The following is a 17,116-nucleotide window of genomic DNA, read 5'->3' on the forward strand; positions in this document are numbered from 1 at the left end:
ACACCTCTGCCCAGTCTCTGAAAGCTCTCCAGCAGACAGACGGTTAACTAGCTAGACTTCGGAAGTTGTTTACGGTTCTCTATTTCTTTCGAGGAAAGCTGTAGACACGACCCACCGTACTCAGCGGCAGAAGGGGGTGCACGCTGACGCCCGCGGCGTGATGACCCTGAAACCCCACGCGCAGGGGAAGAAGCCAGGCGGGAAGGGCCCCCCCGCCACGCGATTCCACTCACGCGAAACGTCCCGGATGGGGGCGCCGGCGGAGACGGAGGGGGCTCAGGGCTGCGGGCCCGTCAGCCGAGTGCACCACGAGTGCCTTCTAACAGAAGCCACTCCGGAACATTCCTCCTGCCGCTCCCCTAAGTCCCCGCCCCCACCCCCAGGGGCAAACCTGATTGGGCCCCGTCCCCAACTCCCCACGAGAGCAATCACACAGCAGAGGCCTGTGCACGCGCCTTCCACGCAGGGTTTCTGGGGTCACGGCACGTGCTGGAGGTTCACACGGGCGGTCTGAAAGCAAGCGGCGGATCAGACTTCCAGATACTTCCAACAAAACCACACTATCGTGATGGAATCCCCACCGTCGTCACCTTGAGAGAGACAGTTCTTTTTTTTTTTTTTTTTTTTTTTTAACGTTTACTTATTGTTGAGACACAGAGAGACGGAGCACGAGCAGGGCAGGGGCAGAGAGAGAGGGAGACACAGAATCCGAAGCAGGCCCCAGGCTCCAAGCTGTCGGCACAGAGTCTGACGACGTGGGGCTCGAACTCACGAACCGCGAGATCAGACCCGAGCCGAAGTCAGACGCTTAACCTACTGAGCCACCCAGCTGTCCCCCCCTCTTTTTTTTTTTTTAATGGGGATTGTTTTAAGCCCTATTTCCACAGTGAGTATTCCTCGCTGTGAGAAAGTTAGTATCCAGAGCCAAACTTCTGCTACGTCTCAAAGACTTAGCTCTAAGCACCTTTGTTCACCCAAGGACACTGGGGACAAAAGAAGTCTTGTTTCCGGAGTTACAAATAGCACATTGATTCACTCTCCGGGATCACGGAGGCGGCGGGGTGTGGCGGGCGCCTGCGCAAGTCGGGGCGCTGGACCTCACTCCCCCCAAAACTGCCAGCCCCTGCTCGCCCAGGAAGTCTCTGGGGACTCCCCACATCCCACCCCCCCCCCTCCCCAATCCCAGACCTGATTCAGGGCCACTGGTCCCCGAAAACAAAGGAGGGTGATGCCGCCTCCGGCCACCAGATGGCGCTCCTCTCGCCCAACTAGCCGGGGCCAGAGGCAGGTGGTTCCCTGCACCTGCCAGAGGGAGGGCTCCTTGCACCTGCGGAATTGGTGGGGTCACTGGGAGCCGCCATCCTGGGTCCTAGTTCAGCCCCCTGACCCCGGCCAGCCCCCTCCTCTCGCTGGCCCCCACCCTGGGGCAGAGGCACTGGATGTGACAGGACTGGGGCCATGATGCCCTGGAGCTCTGGCACGATGTGAAGGATCCCACAGCTGGGTGGACCCCCACCCCCACAAAGGCAGGCGGGGCCCCTGCTGGGACCCAGGCTTGGCCACGAAGGTCCTGAAGGTGGCTGGGTGTCGGGGACCCCTCTTCTGTCTTCTGGCCCCCTGCAGAGCTCCGGAGTCCCAGCTCCAGGGAAGGTGGTCCCGTGCCCCTTCAGAGAATGACCGCGCGGGGCCAGCTGGAGGGAGGACCTGTGCCCAGGGCCACCCGGAGCCAGTCCTGACTCGTCCAGCTGAGAGCTGTGTGGCCTGGCTGTGGTCACTGCCTGTGGGGCTGAGCTTGGCATGTCCTGAGTCTGGGGTGGTGACTCCTGTCAGCGACCGAATCTGCAGTGGGCCCCTCCCCCTCCCCCCGCCCTGCCTGCTTCTGGGGGGGGGGGGGGCGGAGACGGTCCTGCTGCCTTCTACTGCGCTCTGGCGGGCTGCGTCGTTGTGTCCTGCGTGTGGTGCGGCCCTGGGTTCGCAGGTGCGGGAGGATGTGTCCTCGGCGCCTGCAGAGCTCTTGTGACGTCCCCTGGCCCCTGTGTGGTCCGTGCCATCTGCCCACACATCCCGTGGTCCCGTCCACCTGAGTGGGCGTTTTCCGGGATTTCCCTTCGACAGTCTAAGACCTAAGAGCCCCAGGGCCTAATAATCCTACAAAAACGCATCCCAGCGTTAGTCATTCGGCTCAGTTTCCCTGAGTGTACGTGACGTGTCCTTTCAGCACGCGAGTCCCAGACTTTGCGGGCCAGGTGGGTTGACGTGGGCTTTAGTGTTCCGTCTGCTCTGCTCGGGTGCTGGGGGGTTTCCCCGGGACGTCCGCTTCTACGCTGTTGGTTCCTCCGCTTTCTCTCCTTCCCTTGCACCGCGATCGACACGTAACTTACACGTCACGCCCTTCGCCCATCTCACGCGTGCCATTCAACGGTTTTCAGCGTCTTTACAAAGTCGGGCAGCCAAACCACGAACCTGCTCTACTCTCAGGACGTTTCCTCGCCCCGAAGGGACACCTCACCCCTGTTAGCCGTCCCAGCCCTCACCCCCAGCGACGCCGCAGCTCCGCCCTCCGTGCGGCCGCCCCGCTGCGCCTGAGCAGATGCCCCGCGCGCCCACCTGCCCCCACCCGTCGAGGCGCGTCTGGGCGCTTGTTGGCCGTGGCGCAGCTGCTCCTGGAGACACCCCAGCGCCCCGCTTTGCCCCTTTCCTCGATTTTCCGCTTTCTCTCCAATCCTTTTCATGCGTTTTTACTTCCTTCTATGCTTCTCCGAATGCTTTTGTGTGCCTCCACTTTTGTGGCCCCTCGGCTCTAATCTTCATTTCCAAACTAATGTTCAGTTGATTTCCAATTCTGATTTGCGGTATTTTTCACATATCGTATGATTCCCGCGGTCTTCGAGCTCGTTTTGAAGTGTTGCGTCGTGTATCCGTGTGGTAGCCAACCGCCCAGAGGGCCTGTGCGTCCTCGGCGCCCAGAATTCCTGCCCCTGTGGGCTGTGGGCTGCCACCTGCTTCAAATTAGGGTCGATGTCGCACACGGCGCGCGTGAAGGACGTCGCCCGTGCTGGTTTCTGAGACTAGGTCATCCGTGGGATGGCGGCCGCCCCCTTGGTTTCTCGGAGCACTTGTGGGGGCGGGGGGGGGGGGGGGGGCAGCCGTCATGTGGTGAGGAAGCTCCAGCAGCTCACATGGAAAGGCCCGCAGAGAGTCACAGAGAGGCCTGCTTGGAGACCCACATGGAGGGGAGCACTCAGAGGGGAGCTCACAGAGGGGCCCCCGCGGAGGGGCCCACGCGGAGGGGAGCACATGGGGGGGAGCACCGGAGGGGAGCACACGGAGGGGAGCACTCAGAGGGGAGCTCACAGAGGGGCCCCCGCGGAGGGGCCCACGCAGAGGGGAGCACATGGGGGGGAGCACCGGAGGGGAGCACACGGAGGGGAGCACTCAGAGGGGAGCACACGGAGGGGCCCACGTGGAGGGGCCCACGCGGAGGGGAGCACATGGGGGGGAGCACGGAGGGGAGCACTCAGAGGGGCCTACATGGAGGGGCGCACAGGGTACCGCATGGGTTTTGTGGGCCTCTCTGCCCGTGGGCCCCCCGTCTCCTGCAGGGACACTAACCCTCTCTCTCCTCCTCGTCCTCTGTTTTCCTTCGAGCGTCTGTGCAGGTTCTGACCATGAGTCACTCCGCGGCTCAGGCTCCTGTGAAGTCCGTTTCTGGTGCTGCTCCTCCCACACCTGCCCCAGGTCCGTGTCCCTCTGCCCGCCCCCTGCTGTCCAGCTGGCCTTTCCTGCGACTGTGTTGACCCTGCACGTCCCCGTGTGGATCTGTCCCTCTGAGAGCTCAGGGTGGCCTGACTGCTGACCCTCGCCTCCCCGCTGACGTGGTGCCCTCCCTGGGCAGGTGGACGGGTGACCACACCCCCCTGGGCCCCGGGGGGTAGGGGGGCCTCCACCTCACCTTATTGCCGCTGCCGCTCTACACGGCCAGTCTTACCTGCAGTGGTTCCTGTCACCCTGCCCGTGCTGGCCCTGCCCTCACGACTTGCCCCAGGTTCAGCTGCCCGGGTCCCCATTTGTCGTCTACGATCATGGTTGCCAAACCTACTGCTGCCTTTTCTCATGATTTTTTCTTGTTTCTTACTGATAAAGGACTCCTTTATCTACTCGCGTGGATCTAACCCGTTGGCTGTATTTGATTTGAGGTCTTCAGGCTTATCTACATCACATTCTCGGGTACATCTGTCCCCGTGACGGTGCCCCACATGCTGAGCAGGGGACGCGCACCGGCGCCTCTGGCCACTGTGGCCCGAGAATGTGCATTCTGGCTCTGGTTCTGTGTCGTGAGCTGCCCGGCCTAGTCGCGTATCCCCAGAGCCTGAGGGGGACGGGGGACGCCTCCCGGGAGACCAAATGTATGTTTGCTCTGCATCGTGCTTCTGGCTCCCTAACCCCCTGGGGTTTTCCAAGTGAGAAGAGCCAATAAGGTGTCTTTTGTATCATAATGGGGAGACGCTGGAAAGCCCCTAGGATGGCACTGGTGGCCAGGGACCCAAGCCTGTGATCTGAGAGCAGGAACCACCTGGCCTCTGGGAGGGGAGAGGGCCTGGGGGTTGAATGGATCACCAATGGCCAATGACTTGATCAAGCCTCCGTAAAAAGCCAAAGAAGGATGGGGTTGGGGTCAGAGAGCTTCCGGCGGTTGAACTCTTGGAGACTGGGGACAGCCGGGTGCTCAAGGGCTCGAGGGAGCTCCACCCCTCCCCTCCCCTCCCCCTGCCCGGCTCTGCAGCTCTTGGGCTGTTCTGAGTTCTAGCCTTGACGATGACCAGCTGATCGACTAAGTAAAGTGTTCCCTGTGAGCTGCCCTAGCCAACCAGGTGGGCCCACGGAGGGAGTCACTGGAACCTCCGATCTATAGCCAGCTGCTCAGAGGCACAGGTGACAACCAGGATGGCCACCGGCATCCGGAGTTGGGGGAGGGGCAGTCTTGTGGGACCCAGGGGGCTGAGGCCAGTGCCCAGGAGGACAGTGTCAGAACCGAGGAGAGTTGTAGGGCCCCCGCGGGTGGGGGTGTGGGGGAGCTGATGTGGGAGGCATATTCCCCCTGCAAGTGCCCTCAGCAAGCCCCCCGCCCCGCGAGGGCTCCCTAACCACCAATCGCCCGCCCGGGCGCCAAGGCCGAGGGCGGAGGTGGGCTCCCCAGCAGCCATCGCCTTGTTCTCAACAGCCCTCGCCCTGGAGGGCCAGACCCCCACCTCCTCCTGGCCCTCCCCACCGCCCCGCAGCTGCCCCGTTCCAGACAACCTCAGGGCCCGGGGTTTCCCCCTGGGGTCCATCCTTGTCCTCCTTCTGTGGTCCCCCCGGGGGGACGGGGCAAGAGCCCGCATTAGCCAGGAACCGGGACAGGACAGAGGAGACAGGGCATGGAGGGGCCCTGGTGGAGAAGACGCTTCCCACCCCGGGAGCTCTGCTCTTCTGCTGAGACGTCTTAGCCTCGGCAGGGTGGGCACCCGTGGCAGGTTAGAGGGGCCCCTAGGAAGCCCGCCGGTAGTGGACGAGGCCGGTCCCTCGTCTCTCAGCAGGGCCTGGGGGCCTGGGGAGGCCGGGACCACCCCCCTGCCACACACACACAGCAAACCTCCACCAGCAGCTCCGCGGGGCCCTGTGAAGCTGGGAGGGACTCTGGGGCGGCAAGGGGCAAATACGGTCCCCCCTCAAGAAGGTCGAGTTATTCACTAGCCTCCATAATAAATAAATGAGAGCCACAGTACTTAACGGAAGGTGTTTTAATTCTTATCTTGACCAGAGAAGCAATCCCCCTGCCGGACACGAGTGCGTGCTTCCAGGGCGTCCTGCGCACTTGTCCCGCCTTCCAGCGGACGCGGGCTGTCCCCGCGTGCCCCGCCCCCACGCCCAGAGCCGGCCCCGCCCCTACACCCTGGGATGGCCCCACCCCCACGCCCACGGATGGCCCTGCCCCCAGACCTTGCCCCCAGACCCCGCAGGCGCAGCTGTGGGAGAAAGGACCCCCTGGCGTTCTGGAGACTGAGGGTTGGCCCCGGGGACACCTGCGAAGGGACCAGGGAGCGTGGGGGTCCACGCGGGAAACTGCCCTCCAGGACCAGGAGCTCTGGGTCCCTTCTGCGGGCCCCGCTGCGATAGCTGTCTGCTGTGGGCCGAACTGTGTCCCTCCAACTCACGTGTTCGAGCCCATATTCCAGTGTGACTGGATTTGGGGACAGGCCTGGGCGGGGCGGTGGGGGGGGGGGGATGTCAAGGTTAAATGAGGTCATAAGGTCCTGATTGGATGGGGTGGCACCCTCACAGAGCAGAAACCCCAGAGCCCGCTGGCGGTGGGAGGACACAGCAAGAAAGTGGCCTCGGCGGGCAGGGAGGGCCTCCTCCGGGAACCTGACCCCGCCTGCACCCTGCCCTTGAACTTCAGCCTCCAGAAGGAGAAACCAATGTCGTCTAAGCCCCCAGCCTGTGGTGCTCAGTTCCAGGGGCCCTGGCCCCCGATGGCCTGCCCCTGCTCATGAGGCTGCTGGGAGGTGTCACCCCACAGCCACTGAGGCCCCAGGTGGGTCCTGAGAAGGGCTGATATGCACCAGCAGCTGAGATAGAAAGACCTGTGTCCCTGGAATGCAGCATCCCCTCCCAAGGCAGGTGACATCCCAGTCACAAAGGCCTTCCGTGCCTTTGGCCAGGTGACCCCCGGGTGACTGGAGAGATGGCAGCCTCCGGGCGGTCGCGAGACCACAGCACCCGCAGGGCACCAGGAACAGGGCACAGATTTGCCCCCCACCGGGCCACAGGGGCTCCGTGATAGGACCACGTGACCACGTCTCAGAGCTCAGACTCTCTTCTGGCTTCGACTCACCTTCCTGTGACTAATCTGTCATCCACAACACATCATGGACCAGAAACAGGCACGGGGGAGCCTTCTGAAGGGGGGGGGAGTTCGCCCCGCCTTGTTCTGGGTGCAGGTCCCACCATCTGCTTGTCAAATGCCTGTGCGTTTTCCTGCGTGCAAATCGTCCCTCGAACACACACACCCCAGAAAAGTCGTCATTACTTTAAAAAGTCAGAAAATACAGATGACCAAAAGATACGAATCCCCCAAGTGTGGTGCACAGAGGCCGCCTTGGAATTCGCTGACTTCCGTCAGCAACGGAACACGATATTCCACCAGATCTGCCACAATTATTTTAGTGACTGCGACTTCAAACTACGTGTAAACCAAAAATTTTTTTAAATTCTTTTTAATTTTTTTTTTAACTTTTTTCATTTATTTTTGAAAGAGAGAGAGACAGAGCATGAACGGGGGAGGGGCAGAGAGAGAGGGAGACACAGAATCGGAAACAGGCTCCAGGCTCTGAGCTGTCAGCACGGAGCCCGACGCGGGGCTCCAACCCACGGACAGTGAGATTGTGACCTGAGCCGACGTCGGCCGCTGAACCAACTGAGCCACCCAGGTGCCCCCCAAAATTTTTTTCAACAAATTACCTACCGTTGGGAATTCACCGCTTGTAGGGTTTTTCTTTCAACGTTGGGAACGGTTCTGCCGTCGGCACCCTGGCCGCTCCCTCTCAGTCCTGGTTCCAAGTCACCATCTTGGTCTACGGCCGGACCACCCTGAACGCGCCCCATCCGTCTAAGTTATCGCCTTGAGACAAGTCCCAGGATTGGTATCGCTGGGGCAAAATGCACCCCCAGTTTTAAAAGTTTGGGCTTTTTTGTTTGTTTGTTTTAAATGCCATGTGAGAAGCAGTGATTTCAACAGACTTTCTGGTCCTGCCTCTCATTTGATCTTTATTCCCTGGGAGGCTGGGGGTGCTGGGCCTGCAGGGGCAAGAAGGGTGGTCCCCCCTCCCCCCGCCAGGAAGGTCTCACTCCTTCTGGGGACCGAGAGGGGCCACACACACTAGAGCCTCTGTGCTAAGGCTCAGAGAGCTGTGGGGCCATGGTGGCCTAATGAGCTGAAGTCCCGGAGACAGGAGGGTGCACAGCCCTCGGAGGGCTGACGACCACCGGTTCTGGGCGCTGGGCTGAGGACTGACCTCGGCCCAGGCGGGGAGCCTCGGTGACCGAAAGAGAGCCCAGCGAAGCTTCCCACAGGCACGGGGGCAAGGTCCTCGGACACGACACACCGTTGGTCCCACACACCCCAAAACACTTGTGAAATCTTGGTGCTGTGCCCGGCCAGGCTCCCCGTTAAATCTCTGATGAGACCAGCCCCTAAACCAAGGCTAGCCAGAGCAAGACCGGGTCTCACCAAATGACGCCCATCTGCCCTGCTCTGTCCAGATTGGGTTGTGGGCTCCAGCCCTCCTCCATCCTAACTGCCCGAGGGCAGCTCCCAGCAAAGGCCGGGCGTCTCCGATTGGACCAGCTCCGTGCACAACCGTCCACAATCGCGGACACGGAGACACCTGTCCAACAGCACGGGCGCGGTGGCACCCAGACCCAGGCTGTAGGACGTGGACGCTCAGGAGGAAGGACTCACATCCCACGCTGGCGCCCTATGTCGGAGGGCAGGCTAAAACCCCGGCGGAACCCACAGTCCTGCCGCTTGAAGCACCAGAGGGCGGAACTGGGGGTGGTCGCAGCGGCTGGAAGGCGAGAGGAGACCCCAGAAGGGGAGCCCGGAATACCCCCTGATAAGTTCTGCTCAAACCCCTGGCTGGTCTGTGAGCCGCACAGGCAGGGGACACAATCCAAGCAGCTCAGCTAACGGCACAGAGATCCCACGCAGAAGGGACCGCGTTTACGGTTTGAGTTGCTCAATAAAACAAGGAAATGAACGATGCGAGAGGGAACACGACACAGCCCCAAGCCTCCACGGCTCCCCAGTCACGACAGGCACGCGAAGTAGCAGGAAAGGTGACTGACGCCCAAGAGAAGTCGCAGAAGCCGAAGACATCCCGGGAGGGGGCCGCGGAAAACACCCTTCCCGGGAGAGAGTGCATCAGACCCGGACAAGTCTCCCACGCCCTGCGCTAAGAGCAAGGCTGGAGGAACCGTGCATTTGGGCTAAAGGAAAACGACCCCAGGTGTAGGGGTCGAAAATACAGAAAAACGTGAAGAACCCGTAAAAGGGTGATTACGTGTGGACAAAAGAGTGCAAAACAACGTTTGGAATCCCTCGCCGAGTTTATTTACTATTTTTTAACGTTTATTTATTATTTTTGAGAGAGAGAGAGAGAGAGAGAGAGACCAGGGGAGGGGCACAGAGTGGGAGACACAGAATCCGAAGCAGGCTCCAGGCTCTGAGCTGTCAGCACAGAGCCAGATGTGGGGCTCAAACTTGTGAACCTCGAGATCATGACCTGAGCCAAAGTCTGACGCTTAACCGACTGAGCCACCCAGGCCCCCTGAAATCCCTCGCTGAGTTTAAAACACAGGTAAAACTTCGGGCGTCACAGCTGCGACAGAAAAGGTGGCGGGTGGGGCGGTTGCAATACGAACGAGCAGCAAAGGCTTGTGTCCAGGATGTATCAATATATAAAGAGCTCCTGCAAATCAACAAGAAAAAGATAGACCACCCCATAGAAAAGCGGGCACGCAGACGAGGGAGACTAAGGCCAAGGAGACACATGGGGCAAACAGCACCAGGTACCTTGAGTAGGGGCGCGAGTGCGAGCAGCTCCCAGGGGAGCTTTGGGGCAGCGGCTGGGGCCAGGCCTACCATCTGCCTGGCCACAGGGTGGTCCAGACTGTGGCTTCGGATGCGCTTGTCTGTGTCATTGCCACTTCAGTGAAAGTGTCCTGGGCGGAGCCACCGAAGCCACAGTGAGGAGAGAGAAGAGTGACGCAGAGAGAGGAGGAAGCCGGAGAGGCTGCCCCGGCCCCGTGTCCACAAGGCTCGTTCGGCCTCCACCGCAGCGGCCGTGGCTGCAGACACAGGAGGCCCATTCTTTTAGCCACCCCTGCGTCCTTTGTTGTGATAAAATACTTCTCTGAAATTCAACAATTCCTTCTGTTTGAATCCAAAAGAGAGAAATTTGATGTTTGATTTTAGAGTAAAGCATGACAGGATTACCCCATTCTGCTTGTGAGGGATTCCCGGCCTCCTCCTCTCCACGTGGCATTTGCAGAGGAAGAGGTCTGGAATAAGGTTTAGCAATTTAACGACAGCTATTTCTCAGTGGTCAAGTTTAAAACAACTTTTACACACTCTTTTTGCAAGTTTTTACATTATTTGTTACTTTAAATTTTTTTTTTTTTTCTCCACGTTTTTATTTATTTTTGGGACAGAGAGAGACAGAGCATGAACGGGGGAGGGGCAGAGAGAGAGGGAGACACAGAATCGGAAACAGGCTCCAGGCTCTGAGCCATCAGCCCAGAGCCCAACGCGGGGCTCGAACTCCCGGACCGCGAGATCGTGACCTGGCTGAAGTCGGACGCTCAACCGACTGCGCCACCCAGGCGCCCCTACATTATTTGTTACTTTAATGACAAGCATTTTTCAAAATAAGCCATTCCTTATGTGCCTCTGGTTTAGCCCTCACTAGCTGGGTAACCTTGAGCAACTTTCTTAACCTCTCTGAGCCTCCGTATTTACGATTTTAACATGGAGATAATATCGCCAAGTTCATGGAAAGGATTAAATTAGATCCTGCACGTGGAATGTCAACGTGTCTGTCCTTCCATTGTTTTACCAGCTGACCAGGGCAGGGTTAGCAGATAACACAGAAGAGTCCAGTTAAATCTGAATATCAGGCAAACAGCAGATAAGTTTCAGCATAAGTATGTCCCATGCCATATCTGGGACGTACTTATACCCAACATTGCATAGGACATGGTTATATACTTAGACTAAAACAGTATTTATCTGAAATTCAAATTTAATGGGGTGTCCTGTATTTTTATTTACTAAATTTGGCAACCCTACTCAAGGGTGTTGCTGTGCCTTTGTTTACCTGGTTTAACAAGTGCCAAACTTGTGCTCAGCACATGGCAGGCTTCCAATAAACATCGGATGGATGGATGGATGGATGGATGGATGGATGGATGGACGGATGGACAGATGGGTAGACGGGTGGATGGGTGGATGGATGGGTGGATGGATGGGTGGATGGATGGATGGACGGATGGACGGATGGGTAGACGGGTGGATGGACGGATGGACGGGTGGGCGGATGGATGGACGGACGGATGGATGGATGGACGGATGGATGGACGGATGGATGGATGGATGGATGGATGGATGGATGGACGGATGGGTAGACAGGTGGATGGATGGATGGACGGACGGATGGATGGATGGATGGACGGATGGATGGACGGGTAGACGGGTGGATGGATGGATGGATGGGTGGACGGATGGATGGACGGGTAGACGGGTGGATGGATGGATGGATGGGTGGACGGATGGACAGATGGATGGACAGACGGATGGATGGATGGACGGACGGATGGGTAGACGGGTGGATGGATGGGTGGATGGATGGATGGACAGATGGACATTGGATACTGTAATGGTTTTAACACTAAGCAGCCTCAAGTATCCCGCGACAGAGCCAGGGTGGAAGCAAAGGGAGTGCCTGCTGATGGGAAGAACCTCGGCTCTGACACCCCTTACCACCTCTGGGCTCACTCTTCTCAGGCTCTGAATCTGTAACATGGAAATGCTCTGCTGTGCCCCAGGCTGCGGGAAGCCCAGTGTGCCAGGGCATGCCCCATGTGTCCTTGACGTGGGAAGGAGGGGACTTGCCTACAGGCTTCAAAGCCTGCCCACTCCCCCACCCCCGATTTCGCATGAAAGGTGACCTCTCAATTCCCAGCACCAAGGGGTCGCTCCCAGACAGCTGACCATTCCCATGGCCACGGCCAAGCTCGCCAGCCTCTCCAGGCAGCCCTCCAGAGGCCTCTTCAGTGCTGGTGAACCTCAGATACGCCCCTCCCACCTGGGGGTCCTGAGCCGTGGGAACCACATTTTCCAGAGAGGTCCACCTCTGTCTGTAGGGAAGGGGCTCCCACCAGGAGGGCCCAGGGCACCTGTGGACGTCTTTCAAACCAGCCCCCCTCTTTTGGAGAGCTGCTCCCTTGTTGAACCAAGGCCTTGTGGGAAGCAGCCCACAGTCCTGGCCCCACCCTGTCCCCCGCCACAGAGGCTGCGGGAGGGTGGGAGTCCCCAGAACTCTCTCCGGGGTGGGGTGCCTCATTACCAACATCCCCTTCCTCCAAGGGCCCCAGGCCAGGAGTGCTACAGGCGCCAGCATGGGGGAGGGGTGGAGACAAGGCTGACGGGGCAGAGCTGAGACCAGCAGGGAGCAGGAGAGGGAAAGGGGCCTTCTCCTACCTCCTGGGACTTCGGTGGGGCCATCCCTCTGGGTCTCCTTTCCTCCACCAGGTCGGGTTTTTGGCTCTTGCACCTAAAGTGCCCCTGACTACTTCTGTGCCCTGAACAAGAACCACATGGGGTCAGGTCTCAGGGTCAGGCCGAGCCCCATGGGCACCTCCACCAGCGTTCAGGGACCAGGGCGCCATCCTGCCAGCAGGGACCTTCCCGCTGGCTCTGACCCGTGTCAGGTGCCCTGCACCATCACCCTGAATATCCTCTAGTGGCCTGAACCCAGAAAGGCAGATAACACATCTAGGGAGCCAGGCGATGGGCCCCCCACATTGCTCAAGGGGGGCAGGTGGGCAGGGGGAGGGCAGGCTGTAGTCTGCCCCCACTGCTTCCTGCCCCCACCTATGCCTCCTATCCCATACCCTGGAACCCTCAGATCCAGCCTGCTCCCTGGTCTGCAGCTGAGGGGGAGGGGTCCTGGGGAGACTAGGGGTCTGGGAGCCCCTTTCTCTCTCAGGCCTCAGTTGCCCATCTGCATGTGACATGACGGGGAAATGTCATCATTCCAGAGGAGCGAGAAGGCAACAGCCTAGGGGCTTGCCCAGAGAGGACACTCCCTCCCAAGGGCCGGCCTGGTGACACAGGGGCAAGGGGAGGGGCTGGAGCCCCCTCAGAGCCGGCAGGAGTCCTCCAGGGGGTGAGTCTTCAGCGACACTTGGCCCAGCCCCTCCCACAGCTGCCGGAGGAGGAAGGGGCGAGGCGTGAGGGGTGGTTCTCAGGGATTTGCTGAGCCAAGGTTCCCACAGCCCCAGGGGACAGGGGATGTCTGGGTCACCACCGCACTCGGGGCGAATGGTTGGTACTTGACTCTCCCCCCCCCCCCCCCCGCCGCCACTGCCTGCTAAGCTCAGGACAGACGTGCAGGTTCTGAGGTTCCTAAGCTGGGGGCGGGGGAGCCCCCAAGTTGCCCCTTGGTCAGAGCCCCTGTGAGGCCCGGCTTGCTGTGCAGAGCACCAGACAGCACCCCCTCGGATTGGAGAGCCCCTCCCCACCGAATTGGAGGGCCCCGTGGGGGCTGAGGTGAGAGCTGCTTTGGGAAAGACCCCCCACCCCCACCCCCGTCAGGCCCAGGGACGGCGCGCCCCCTCCCCCGCCCTCTCCTCCTCCTCCTCTTCCCAAGGAGACAGATGGTGATGGAAACGGCCTCCCTCGTTTTCCGGAGCGTGACTCAGTCCGCAGCTGCTTCCTCAGCCCCACACAGCAGCCTGCCCTCCCCCGCCGGCCCCGCCACTCCCCCTGCAGAACTCTGGCGAGGGGCTGGGAGGTCTCTGCCGGACCGCCCCTCCCCAGGCCCGGGGTGGGGCGGGTGGGAGCTGCGGATCCGGGGCCAGGGCCTGGGCTCTGCGCTCCTGGGCTGGGGGGACGCCAGCGAGGCCTCTGGCTTCCTGCCCACTTGACGTCACACCCTTGGGCGGCAGCGGGGACGACCCTGTGTTCTGGGTTCCCCAGGTGTCCCAGGATGTGGAGAGATGTGGGGAGTAGGGCAGGGGAGGGGCACTGCCCGGGGGTGGGGGTGGGGGTGGGGGGGGGGGGGCTGAGCCCTGGTTCTCAGGGACACTGACCTCCACCCGCCTGGGAGAGGGCTGAGTACAGGAAGGGGGAAGGGCTAGGAGGGAGCCCCGAGGGAGAAGAAGCAGAGAAATTTCCAGAAGCAAGTCCAGAGGTCAGTGTGGAATGCTGCAGGAACCGGACAGACCAGCCCTTCCCCCGGGGTGGGGTGGGGGGGGGTGGAATGACTATGAGCCAGAGCCCAGCAGGGCAGATCCACCCAGGGATCGCCCCTGGGGAACCCCGGACCCCTCAACTCAGAACCGCTCTCCCCCGCACCTGCAAGCCCTCCTTCTGGAAGCCTCCCAAGGACAGTTTGCGGGACCCCCTCCAGTTCCTCCCCACCGTGTCTTTCTCTCCCTCCGCTGCCCGGCCAGGCCACAGAGCCGCCCCCCAGGACAGGGGCACGGGCGCAGACGCACACAGGCACGCACAGCCGTCTGACCTGCCAGGGCGCTGAGATCTGAAGGCTGTGGTTAGAGCCCCTCTGCCGTGCCCCTGCCAGAGAGAGCCTTGTTCACACACCCCGACACCCCTCTCATCCCACCCCGACCCCCAGCGCCCTGTGGGGATGGGGGGGGGTGGGTTGCAGAAACTGAGCTCAAGGAACTTCAGTCCCTCTGACCAGGGCCACAGACTGGGGGAGGTCCAGGACCCTAGACCCCAGGCCACAGCACGTGGCTCCCTCCACGTGTGGAGCTTGTGCAGGTGGCCGGGCCAGAAGGGGCCTCCTGCTGGCTGACCTGAGGGCCACCTTCCAGCCGGGGACACCAGTGCTCCCAGTCAGTAGGTCCCTGGGCCCCCTGGGGCTCCCGCAGGGGGTCCCCAGACAGCCCTGCAGGCTCTCCCACCCTCGGGGTGCTCCTGCCTGCCTGTGAGCTGCTCCCCACTCTGAATGTCAGGCTCCGTAAGTTGGGAACAACAGCCCCCTGGCCCCCTGACCAGGTAGGTGGGAGGAGGGGTGGGGTCGTGGGCGGGAAGGGCCAGTGTGCTGGTGGGAGGGGCGGGGTGGGAGGGGCCCGCGTGCTGTGCTGAACAGCTGTTTTTCTCCAGGTGGAGCCTGTGGAGACTTGTTCTGGTGGGGAGACTCCCCGATGTGAGCTGCCTGCCCTCCGTGCGGCCCTGAGTGAGCTCCTAGCCCCTTGGGCCCTGGGTACCCGTCTTTGACAGGTGGTGACACCTGCCGGGCCTGGCTGCATGACACGGACGGGCTGAGCCTGGCGGGCACCCCCGGTCGCGTGCCGGGCGCCCACCGTGGGCATGTGCCACACTGGGTGGCCTTCCGGGCCAGGGCCTGAGGCTCCCTCCCACGCTCTGTCCCCACGGAGCTTCCCACGGCACGTTCCAGAGCCACGGGCACTGCCCCACATCCACATGATGAGGCGAAGCACAAGGCCGGGGCCTGGAGACACCGTGGGGTCATGGCTGAGCAGGACCGCAGCCCCAGAGGAAGTCAGCACACGCTGGTCAAGACAAGCTGCCGAGTGTCCCCAATCTTTGTAAATGGCCACCTGCCTCCGGAAGCCTAAGCTGAGCGCATCCTCAGCAAATACTGGGGGGGCCTGGCTGCCTTCGACTGCTCAGCACCCCTGTCTCCCAGGTCTTCCCGACAGACCCGGTTTCTGCCCTGTGGCAGAAACCAGAAGCTGACCTCTGACACACACACACACACACACACACACACACACACACACACACACTCATGTCTTACCCCACCAGCTCTGGCCAGCTTGGCCGCACATCACAGCCGGCCTGGCCCTGCCCCCTTGCCTCCCTCCCTGCACCCAGGGATCCTTCCTGATAGGTCAGGTCTCTCTCCCAGATCGCTGCCCCGCCCTTTCTAACCCTTCCCCTGCTCTCCCTGCCCTGCTCCGAGGCTTGTCCAGAGAGCCTCCCCAGACTTCTCACCCCCCCAGCCCCTGGTCCCCAGTGGCCGGCTGGTCCCCACTGGGTCACCCCTGGGCCTGGTCCCCTATACCCGCCTCCACAACATCGCTCTCCTTATCACAGAGAGAGGAGGGCGCTGCTCAGAGGGTTTCACGCAACTCACACCGTCGAACCCCCCAGAAGAGCTGGGTGGGACCGGTGTTTCCACCCTCCCTCCAAGGGGCCCCAGATCCAAGCAGCATATACGCACAGAACCAGCATCTGGGCCCCCGGGGCCAACGGCTACGGTGCTCCTGGGCTGGACCACTGGGCCACACTGCCCACTGTCCACAGGGCGTGACCAGCCTCCAGGGGGGCCCTCCCCAGGCAGGTCAGGCCCACCCAGGCCCACTTCTGGAATGCAGCCCATGGCGCTCACTCCCTGACCGCGCAAGGCCACTCGGGTGGTGGTCAGACGGCACCTACCCCCGCCCCCCTTGCCCAGCCTGCCCAGCCCCCACCTCGCCACTGCCCCCACCAGCAGCCACTCCCGGGTGTCGGGAGGCAGGCCATGATTCAGGCCTGAGTCAGCAGCTTTGGGAGAAGGACTTGGCCACTTCTGCCAGCGGGGGGGGGGGGGGGGGGAGGGGGGAGAAGAGTCTAGGCTCTGTTGGCTGGGGTCACCGGGGTCCCCTGGCCAGGGCACACCTGATGGAGCCCCGGGGCCCTCTTCTGGGGGAAGTTTACACACACACAGCCTGCCATCTGGGGGTCGGGTCTGGAGCGGTGGGAGCCAGTGGAGGAGAGACCGCACGCAGTGAGGTGGGGTCTCGGCCGGAGGGGCTGCTCTCTGGGCTCGCTCAGGCTGCAGCCCACCCATGTGCCCCCTCCCAAGAGGAAACGGAGCTACAGGCTGACACAGTCACTCAGCAAACACCCCTGGGCGCCTCCCCAGCCAGGCCCTGTGCCGGAAAAGCAAACACGGGGGGGGGGGGGGGGGGGGGGGGGTTGGGGGGGGTGGGCGGGACACCCAGCGATGGGGCAATTCACCGACTGGAATGTGCAGAGAAACAGCTTTGGCTCCCGGGGGTGGGGGTGGGGGGCGGGGGGGTGTCAAGGGCTCCTGAGAAGCTAAAGCAGGGAGGGGCCTCCCGCTGTCCCCCTCCCGCAGGCTTTGAATCTGGATCTTGCGAATGCGTCTGTGCTCAGTGAGTACGTGGGACATGGTTAAAAATGGGAATACGAGAAGTCATCCTCAGGACAGCCATCAGCAGAAAGCCTGGCGCCACACTTGTCCGTCGCCTTCAGGGACGAGACGCTGTGTCGGCTGAGCCCGGCCGGGGACACGTCCGG

General features: G+C 61.5%; 1 long non-coding RNA gene across 4 annotated transcripts; it reads left to right on the forward strand.

Annotated features, from left to right (window-relative positions):
- The first annotated feature begins 1,989 nt into the window (after window positions 1-1,989).
- On the forward strand, window positions 1,990-5,764 carry LOC123582153. 4 transcript variants are annotated; one of them, XR_006704242.1, is made up of 3 exons: window positions 1,990-3,738; window positions 4,144-4,932; window positions 5,574-5,764. It is a non-coding gene; the product is annotated as an uncharacterized LOC123582153 (long non-coding RNA). The 4 variants fall into 4 exon arrangements; XR_006704244.1 differs by having other exon boundaries at window positions 5,577-5,764; XR_006704243.1 differs by having other exon boundaries at window positions 4,144-4,460; window positions 4,808-5,764.
- Window positions 5,765-17,116: the final 11,352 nt, after the last annotated feature.

This window comes from Leopardus geoffroyi, chromosome B3 (assembly GCF_018350155.1).
Source record: "Leopardus geoffroyi isolate Oge1 chromosome B3, O.geoffroyi_Oge1_pat1.0, whole genome shotgun sequence".
NCBI classification, from domain to species: domain Eukaryota; kingdom Metazoa; phylum Chordata; class Mammalia; order Carnivora; family Felidae; genus Leopardus; species Leopardus geoffroyi.